Below are 10,774 nucleotides of genomic sequence, written 5' to 3'. Positions count from 1 at the left end.
GCAAGCAAAAGCAAAACATAAGACAAAATGCCACAACCGGCCAAAATGGGACACGATAACTAAACACCTATCATATTATTGGACCGCCATCCAAACCGGTTATATGTAGCCTGTGCTACCGTCTTGCAACGGTTGCACCCATAGGCCATAAGCTCCCTGACTTCCGCACGACTGAGTAATGACCACGTACGGATCCATCCAGACGCCAGGAAGATAACGTGCAAAAAGTTTGTGATATTGGTTTGGTTAAAAACAATGGCATTCCGACTATTCCAAATAGCCCAAAGTAATACACAAACTCCCACGCGAATGCATGCCGCTGTATTAGGCTTCACCCCATTTAAACAGTTAGCGAACAAATTGGAGATGCTACTAGACGGAAAAATATTAAAGGACACATGTATTGTTCGCCATAATAACCTGGCTAGTGCGCATTTGAGAAAAAGATGTTGAATCGTTTCCTCCTGATCACAAAAACAACATCGTTTACTAACGTCCCGCCTACGTTTCGACAAGTTGTCCTTGGTCAAAATCACTCCCTTATGAATATACCACATAAAGACCTCTTAATTTTTTCAAATATGAATCGACCTAGGGACTGGTCCAATATTAATCAAGTCGACATACATAGATTTGACTCAGAATACGTCTCAAACCAAAATTTTCCATCGGAATGTATATGTCACATTTCATAGGTTGACCTCCATCAAGCTACGCACTAAATGTAGCTATCTATTTCATCGTTCACCCACTAGTACCCATTTGTACTTAATGTTTAAGCGAACAAAACCTAGTATTGTACTCACAAAGGAGTCTTTACGCTGTACAATATTATAAAGCGTTGGATACTGCAAGGCTAGGGGCGTCTCCCCCAGCCAGGTATCGTCCCAGAATCTAGTAGTGCGTCCATCACCAATGATAAATTTCCTCTTGTTAAAGAAAGTGACCTTTGTCTTCATCAACCCCTTTCAAAAAGTAGAATCATGGAGGCAATATCGACACCTCCCTCCCCTCCCTCTCGTGTCGCCCCGCGCGCGATCGAGAGGGATCCCTAGCTGCCGCGGGGCCTCCCCCTACTACTCTCCCCCTCCCTCACCGCCGCCCGAGGGCGCGGTCGGGCGAAGCCCGGTCGTCGCCGGCAACGGCGGGAATCTTTAGTCTCCTCGCCTGGAGGCCTCGGCGCGGGCTGCGAGGTGCTGCGACGCGGGGCGGCGGGGACGCGGTGCTTGGTGGCGGGCGTGGCGGCGCGGCGGCACATCGGCGCAGAGGTGCTGCGACTGTGCGGGATGGCGGCGTGATAGGCGGCGCGGTGGTGGTGCATGCGAGCTGGCCGTGGATGGCGTGGGCGGCTTTGGCGGTGGCGCTCAAATCCGGTCGGCGAGCGGTGCGGGTCGCGGGTGAAGTTGGTTTGATCTGAATAAATTTCTATATCGTACCGAGCAATTCTATAGTTGACGGAAAAGATATCAAGTTGCTTTACCATTGGTGTTCTACTATCCACAGTAGTACCATATATTTGTAGCATGTGGATTGCTCATATGCTTAGGCAATTGTGGGCAAACAAGTACGTAACAATACATTTGTAGTAGTATATATGGGATAACTTCATATAGTGGATATATGAATCAAGGGAGCAATATTCACATTCTTTGCTTGGTCAAAGACCTATGGATGCAGTTTAGTTTTCAACTTTCGTGTTCGCTGGGAAAGACAAAGTGATGAAGGTTTGACACTACACTATTCTGTACCATCATCCTCTCAAGTGTGACCACCCGCTTACAACATCCTTAAAATTTGTTTAGATACCGACACTGTACTCCAATGCCAGGGCTCTTAATTACCAAAAGAATGCACCGAAATTTAACGCAGTCCCGGGTCTGTATCTGCACCTTGAGGAGCAGAGAACTGCACCGAAGTTGCTGCAAAGCTTCCTAATAACTATGGCGGCAGGCTGATGTGCAGTGGTGACTTCACTACTAAGGATGGATGGTGATGATGATTGGCGAGGACCATTGGGGAAGTAGATTCTTGGTTGAGTTTTAAAGCCCGAGACAACAATAAGCTAAGTTGAACTAAGGGGCTGAGTAGTTCAGGACAGGGAACCAAAAGACGTCAGAAAACCAGCAACATGAGCAAGCTGCACATTGCACACTGTTCCAACACACTAACCTCCATTATCCATCAATTTTTTGGGGTAAGTGCTAGCTATTCATTTTACTGTTCTTTTTCGTCACATTCTTGTCAGTCAAAACTGCTACGGTAAGCTGCAAAATTTGCTGTGGTTGTTGGCCCAGTACCGACGCCGAGTACTTTCCGGTGACGGCAACGACCGACGACGAACGACGACGAAGCAAACCAACACTGACGAACTCGACAAGTTGCTTTTACGCCGAGACGGACCGCAGTACAAAGCTAGCCTCCTGCTAGCAGCTCCTGATCGATCCACCAACCGCAGTGCAAAGCTAGCCCAAGCTAGCCGTCCTGCTCCTGATCGATTCTACGTGAAGCCGCAGCAAACAATACCAATGTATGTGTACGTACACAACGGCCAGCCGGCCGGAAGTACAAAGCACGCACGCACACAAATCGCTGGTTTGATAGCCAAAGGCTCGTCTCGAGCCTTGTCTTTGCTTTATTGCTTTGCACAACTCACGGTTCGTTAGATTACAGGGGCTGGTCCATATATATACTAGGCTTACCTAGCTACGTACATGACCGAGTTGGCCAGGAATACCAATCCTAGTTGGACTAGGAATCCTATCAAACCACCACGTACACATGCCGTGTACTACTAATTCGTGTTTAAGTCTAATATTCACCCCCCTAAACACGATGTGGTCACATCACAGATCGGACGCCAATCCTTCTTTGCATCTCCAAAACTTCTCTCGATCTAAAGCCTTGATCTGGATGTCCGCCAGCTGATCATCGGTGCAACCGTAGTTGACCTTCGTCATCCCTTCTTCCACGTAATCCTTTATGTAAAGATACATCGTATCAATGTGCCTGCTCCTGTCATGCCGCACTGGATCCTCGTGTAGAAAAAACATAGACTCACTGTCAACGTTGAGCACTACTTGTTCTGGATCTCGATTCATGAGATCACTGTGTAGCCGTCCTAGCCACACACCTTGACACTCTGCTTCACTTGAAGTCGATGTCACCACTTTCTGTCTTCGTGATAGCCAGCTTACTACGCTTCCACCAAGGAAATATGCCACGCCCGAGGTGCACTTACGGCCGCCAACAAGTCCTTCCTTGTCACTACCACTGTAGCCGAGTAGTTTCACCATCTCCTTCTTGCTTGGTTCAAGACGAGGTTCCATTGAAGTGACAATGTGATTGCAATCTTTCATGCCAGGGCTTTCAAGTACCTTCCTTGCATATGCCTCCTGGCATAGTGTGACCCCCTCCGGCTTTTGATGTACCTCTGTCCCGAGGTTGCAACTCAAAAGGCATAGATCATCCATCTTGAAAAGCTCCTTCATCTGTAGCTTGAACTTTGCAATCACCTCTTCATCTGCTCCAGTTATCAATAGGTCGTCGACATAGATGCCAACTAGTAGACGATCCCTTCCTTCACCTCTCTTGTACATCGCATGCTCTAGTGGGGCTTTCTCAAATCCAAGAGAAATCATCGTCTGATCAAGTTTGATGTTCCACGCCCGAGAGCCTTGCCGTAGCCCATACAAGATTTTGTGTAGCTTCAGTACCTTGTGTTCCTCTCTTTCTTTGATGAATTCCGGTGGCTGATTCACATACACATCTCCTTCTAACTCGCCATCCAAAAACGCGGATTTTACATCCATGTGATGTATCTTCCATGATTCCTGAACCGCGAGAGCGATGAGTAATTCCACTGATTTCATCTTTGCAACGGGAACGAACACTTCTTCGAAGTCCGCACTTTCATCTTGCACGTACTCTTTGGCCACTAGCCTTGCTTTGTACTTCACGGACCCTTCGACATCTCTCTTGATCGTAAATTCCCACTTGAGATCCATGGCTTTTTCATTGTTGGGAAGATCCACAAGCTCCCATGCATTGTTATCGTGGATCGACCTCAACTCCTCTTCCATTGCCTGACGCCAACACTCCTTCGTGTTCGCATCCTCAAAATCTGTTGATTCCTCGGTGCTTGCTAGACGCAGCCGTCCACTCCTTTTCACCTTTACCGGGTCAGTTGTCCGAAGAGAATTCTCCGAATATGGGTGTAACACCGGTTGTAGCAATACGGGTGTAGGTGGCGTTGTCCTCTCCTCCTGTACTGTCAGAGACGACGCAGGTGCCAACATGGCTGCCTTTCCTGCGTACAAGCTTGCACACGACGGGGCTCCAAATGCATGCTCATCCTTAGCACGTGGGCATGCATGCATGCCCTTTGGTGGGTCTCGTAGCCTGCTTAGGCTTCTGTTGCTCAGATTGCCAGCGCCTACAGCCAATGAGCCAAGCCCATCACATCCATGGCCTTGCACGCCTCCGCATGAGACTCCTTCCGCGCTGCCGCTTTCTGTTTCTGGGTTGCATCCCGTCCTGCTTGCTAGGTTGCAGCAACTGCTGCCTTTGGACTTCTCTGGTTGTCTGTTCACTAAGCCATGGAGTGCCACGCCTTGGCCACCAACTCCATGTGTTTGTACCATAGCTGCACTTGTACTTATGCACCAGCCCCAACAGTCACGACACCCATGTCTGCGTTTTCTCTTGCAACACATGTCTCTGTCTTTGCACCAGTACTAGCACCAGCTTTTGTTTCTTCGTGGACTTCCGGCGCCACGTACGCCTTTTTTTTTTCTGGACGCGTCTTACAAAGACTGCTTCTCCATGGCCGAGCACACGCGGCAATTGCTGCATCCGCTCCAGCGAAGTTAGCACTTATGCCCGTAACATCGACGTAAGTTTCGGAATCACCGCTCGCGTCTGTAGCATCGACACGAGTTTCCGAACCACGATCTTGAGAGCGAACTTTTTCTTCACGGAGCGCGACAATTTCTTTAGCCGACACTTGAAGAACTGGATCCTCGTTGTCCACGAGTTCACACATCAACATCATGTCACTTTCATCTCCTTGCTGGACCATGAGCGCCTTCTTCTTTGGGGGATTCTTACACTCCGACTTGAAGTGTCCGAGCAGATTACAATTGTGACAACGGATCTTCCTCTTGTCGAACTTTTTCTTCCTTGGCTTCTCCGACTGTTCGTCGGTGTCCTTTGCGGGACGGTACTTTCCGCTGCTACCGGACGCCTTGTCGAAATTGTTCTCTTTGGAAACCATTGCCAACCACTGAGCACGTGTTAACATCAGGTACTCATCCTGTTTTACATCGCCGTAACTCAACTTCATCCGCTCATCATGGGCCTTGAAGCGACCAACCAGATCATCCAAGGTGAGAGTCTTGAGATCAACACACTGCTCGATCGCTGACACAATCGGCATGTAGCACGGTGGAGCGGCACGTAGGAAACGTCGGACCACGGAGATGTCCTCTAACTTCTCTCCGAGACTGCGAATCCCATTCACCATCGAGGCCACCCTTGCTGCGAAGGCGTCCACCGTCTCATCTTCTCCCATCCTCAGATTCTCGTAACTTTTTAGCAAAGTTTGCAAGTTAGCCTCGCGCACACGCGAGTGCCCCAGATGTAATGTCTTGAGCGTATCCCACGCCTCCTTCGTTGATGTCTTCGAGATTAGATGCTGCTGCACGTCCACCGGCATCACCGAGCAGATGGCCGTGATAGCCTGGCGATCCTTCCGATACAAGGCACCACCCTTCAGGTACTCCTCACCGCCGGGGTCGACGGCTTCCCAGAGCTCATTGGCCTCGAGCGCCCACTCCAGCATGGTCGCCCACACCACGAAGTTCCCACGGTCGAATCGTGGATACTCCGATCTCACCGGAGCAGCAATTACTTTAGCCGCACCGGAGTACTCCGTCAGTTGCTTGGTCTTGTCCTTCTCGTCGTCTGACATGATCTCCCGTTACTAGAAGATCAACCTTGCTCTAGATACCAATTGTTGGCTCAGTACCGACGCCGAGTACTTTCCGGTGACGGCAACGACCGACGACGAACGACGACGAAGCAAACCAACACTGACGAACTCGACGAGTTGCTTTTACGCCGAGACGGACCGCAGTACAAAGCTAGCCTCCTGCTAGCAGCTCCTGATCGATCCACCAACCGCAGTGCAAAGCTAGCCCAAGCTAGCCGTCCTGCTCCTGATCGATTCTACGTGAAGCCGCAGCAAACAATACCAATGTATGTGTACGTACACAACGGCCAGCCGGCCGGAAGTACAAAGCACGCACGCACACAAATCGCTGGTTTGATAGCCAAAGGCTCGTCTCGAGCCTTGTCTTTGCTTTATTGCTTTGCACAACTCACGGTTCGTTAGATTACAGGGGCTGGTCCATATATATACTAGGCTTACCTAGCTACGTACATGACCGAGTTGGCCAGGAATACTAATCCTAGTTGGACTAGGAATCCTACCAAACCACCACGTACACATGCCGTGTACTACTAATTCGTGTTTAAGTCTAACAGTGGTAAGGTGCATTGCAACATGGAATCTGCTTAGGGGGAGATTTATTAGGTCCCATGTCTCCACAAAAGATGCTTACAACTAATCAACAGATTCAGTCTTGCAAAACCACAGCATTTCCAAATGGAGCTTTGACATGCTAGTGTTAGCCGAGAGCCTGTACATAGCATTGAATATACAGACTGACTGTCATACTGTACATAGGCAGCAGCTAAGTACAGTAGTGGGTGGGGAGCAAGAGCAAAGGAGGGGGCTTAGAACATCTCCAGACGCGCCCCAACAAGGCCCCTCAGGCAACTTTTCGGCCGTCGGCGTCAAAAAATCGGCCCAGTCGTGTTCCAAGGGCCCATTTTTCACCGGCTTGGGTCGAAATTGGCGCCGGCGGACCCAACCCGAACCCGGCGCGCTGGGGGCGCTCGGGGGCGCCGAGCAAACCGTTTTTGGCGCGAAAGAGCCGCGGGCCAGCCGAGACACCGCCCGCCTCGTCTTCTCCCGACGCCTCGGTTTTCCGCGGGGAATCAATGGCAAGGCTGCCGCCGGTCAGCTTTGCCATTGATTCCTCACGATGGGCGGCACGTCACGGGACGGTGCGCCGACGCCTCCCCTCCCTCGGACGCGTACACAAGGGCGCAGCCCGGCTATATATGACCTCACTCGCCTCTGGTGAGTGCTACCTCTCCCGAGCGCCGCCGCCGAGCTCTCCCCCAGCCCTCCCTCTCCCGTGAGCCGCCGCCCAGCCCCCTCCATCTCCATCCCCTTTCCCGATAGCCGAACGCTTCCCCGGCGACGAGGCGGCGGCCAACGGCTTCGGCCGCCGCTCGCTCCGCGAACAGGAGTCGTGGCTCCTGTTCCAGGCGAACATCCCGGCGCCGCCGGACATGCGCGTCGGGCCGACGGGCTGGAGGCTCAGCAACGGGGGAGTGCCCATTCCCCCTTTGCCCGACGCCGTGGCCAAACCCTCGTACTTCGCCAACGAGGTCGAGGTCGTGCACGCCTCCCTCACCGACGCCCAGCTCTCCCTCCCCCAGTACGCTGCCGACAACCACGCGGCTTGGGCGGCGTACTTCGAGCAACATCAGCAGCAGCGGCTGGCGTCCACCAACGGCGCGCCAGTGGGCGGCGGCCTGAAGAACAGCGAGGGGCGCCACCTGTGGTGGGGCACCCCCCGGCCGCACCCTTGAGGGCGTGCTGACACACCTCGAGGGCGGCAACAACCCGCCGTTGGCGTACCCCCCAGCGAGGGCGGCCGCCCTGGCGCACCGCCGACGCGACGGGCAATGGGCGCCAAGGAGGTTCGGCGCCTCCACCTCCTCTTCGTCCTCGCGCTCCTCCTCCCACTCCTCCGGCACTCCAATGCTGCTCGGCGTCAAGGCCGAGCCCGTGGCGGAGACGCCGCTCGGCCGGCGCACTGGCAGCGCCGGCATCGTCATCAACGAGGGCGGCAGGCGCGCCTCCTCGTCGGCTCCTCCTCCGCGCTTCGTCAAGCCAAAGACGGAGCCGGGGCTGGCGTCGGTGAAGACGAAGCCGTGGCTGGCGCCGGTGAAGACGAAGCCGGGGCTGGCGCCGGTGAAGACGGAGCACAGCGAGGTCGAGCTCCACGACGACGCGGCCCTTGAATGGGCACGCCAGGACTCCCTGAAGATAACGAGGGAGCGCCAGTGCGCCGCCCTGCGGCGCTTCGCGCAGCGCCGCCGAGGCCGAGACGAAGGAGGGGTCGTCATCATCGACAACGCGCCGCCACCGCCACTAGCCCGCCATGGCGACGCCGGGGAGGGGTCCAGCAGGGGTGCCCGCGTCAAAGAGGAGAAGGCCGACGACGGCGGCGACGACGCCGACTACTCGGCGTTCAGCAAATTTTTTTATTAATTTATTATGCATGTAATGAAAATCCGCGAACATGTCTAATATATGCCGAAATTTGTAGGGTTTAAGCCGAACTTTGGCTAAATTTGCTATATTTTTTAATTTTTTGAACTCGCCTGGAGGCGGCCCTGGGGCGGCGGCAGGGGACCAACTCGCCTCCAGGCCCATTTTTTGCGCCGGCTCATCCCCGGGCGGCGATTTTAGGCGCCCCTGGAAGACCAACGGCTGGAGATGCTCTTAAGGTTTGCATCTGCTCCGCTATCCACTCCTCCAACTCCTCCAAGGCGGCGTCGACCTGCCCAAACGCCCACGGCCACCTCACCTTGGCGGCCTGCCACGGCGCACCGGTCAACCACATCCACGTTTAGTCAACGCAAGAAACACGGCGGAGGATGGAGTTTAAACTAGGGTTTAAACTTATGTCACTCTCGCAACCCATCATCTACTTACTACTCCCCAATGCCTTCGTCCCGGCCAAAAAATAGTGAAGTTTCATGTAGTCAACGTTCACACGACACTACTAGAGGAAGAACAACATACACATCATCAAAATATTGAACGAATACCAACTTTACATGATTACTTATAACAAGACTTCTCCTATGTCGTCAAAAACAAACAAAACTATTCACAAATCACATTCATGTTCAAGATAAGAGGAGATAAATATATAATTAAAGATCTGAACATATGATCTTTCACCAAATAAACCAACTAGCATCAACTATAAGATGTAATCAACACTACTAGCAACCCACATATACCAATCTAAAGTTTTGAGACAAAGATTGAATACAAAAGATGAACTAAGTTTTGAGATGAGATGGTGCTGGTGAAGATGTTTATGGAGATGAGTTCTTCCACGATGAGAGGAACGTTGGTGATGTCGATGACTTTGATTTTCTCCTCCCAGAGGGAGGTATTCCCGGCGGAATCGCTCCGCCGAAGAAGAAAAGTGTTCATGCCCAGGTTCTTACTCGAGACGGCGACGCTTCATCCCGAAAGTCTTCTCCTATTTTTTAGAGAAAATGGCTTCATATAGCAGAAGGAGGGCACCGGAGGGCTTCTGTGGGCTCACAAGGCATCAGGGCGCCCTGATGCCTTGTGGGCTCATGGTTGCTCCTTTCCAGCACCTTTTTCTTTTAATGTATTTTTATATATTCCAAAATAATTCTTCGTAGAATTTCAGGTCATTTGGAGCTCCGGATAATAGCTATATCCGCTGTACCCCTTTTGAGTCCAGAATTCCAGCTGCCGATTCAATTTTATATGTGTCCACACATTTATATAAAAATGTTCATGCATTTTCTGGAGAATTTTACTGTATCTAAAAAGATTAGTGCACTTTTGTAAAATATGTAGAGATGATAAAAAAGTATTCATGAACTTGAAAATGTTTGGATAATTTTAAAACTTGTTCAAACATTTTATAAAAAGATGCCCTTAAATTTTTTAAAAATTCACTTGTTTAAAAACAATAATAAAATGGAAAAGGAACCGAAAAGGATTTTAAAAATAAAAATGAATAACTCAACGAAAAAACAATAAAAACCAAGTAAAAAACTACTTCCAAGAGAAACCCTAAATGTATATATGAAAAAATGGTGGCTGCAAACCCCCGAAAAGAAAGTTGCCCTGAAACCCTGAGCACTACCCGCCAGAGGTAGAGGAGTTAATTAGCATGGCGTAGTGGCGTGGGGGTCAAGCATGGGTCCATCTCCTTAGACAAGCATTGCCACAAGATTTTGAAACAAAGAACATAGGGCTTCGTTATTTTCACCCTTGGTATTTTTTCTTACGTTTGGATGGCATGGTTGACTTTTGTGTTGTGGGCCAGTATTTGGCGGGTTGTGTGATAGTCAAAGTAGGGGTAATGTCAAAGTGAATGTAACCTCACTCCATGAACTTGATCCAACACCGTGATTTCTTGTAGTATGCATCGATGGCCATGAGTAGGCAGAGCGGGAGGAGCTGAGGTGAAATATTGTAAGTACCTTAGAGTACGCATTTCTGATATGTTTCTTGTTCTTCACTGTAAAAAAAATGCATTTCATGGCTTGCTCAATTTCTCAAGTGCGCCCATACCCATCTTTTTCTATCATATACAAACTCACACTACAAACCTACCAGCTATTCGTGATTGTTGCAATGTGTGATCCGCAATACGGAGAGCGCTATCATAATTTTATTCACAGTTTCAATATTTTATCTGAACTTCTATTTGTCTGTCATTGCTTGATAACATTTTTGTTTGAAATGTTTCATGGGAATTAGTCAAAAGACATACTATTATAGCGAAAGTCATGTTCTGCTCCCAAGCTCATTTGAGCTCGGGATGAACAGTAAAATCGAAAAAAATGAAAAACATTT

This window comes from Triticum dicoccoides, chromosome 4A (assembly GCF_002162155.2).
Source record: "Triticum dicoccoides isolate Atlit2015 ecotype Zavitan chromosome 4A, WEW_v2.0, whole genome shotgun sequence".
Taxonomy (NCBI): Eukaryota; Viridiplantae; Streptophyta; class Magnoliopsida; order Poales; family Poaceae; genus Triticum; species Triticum dicoccoides.
The sequence above is the reverse complement of the archived record's forward strand: the minus strand, read 5'-3'. Positions refer to the sequence as shown.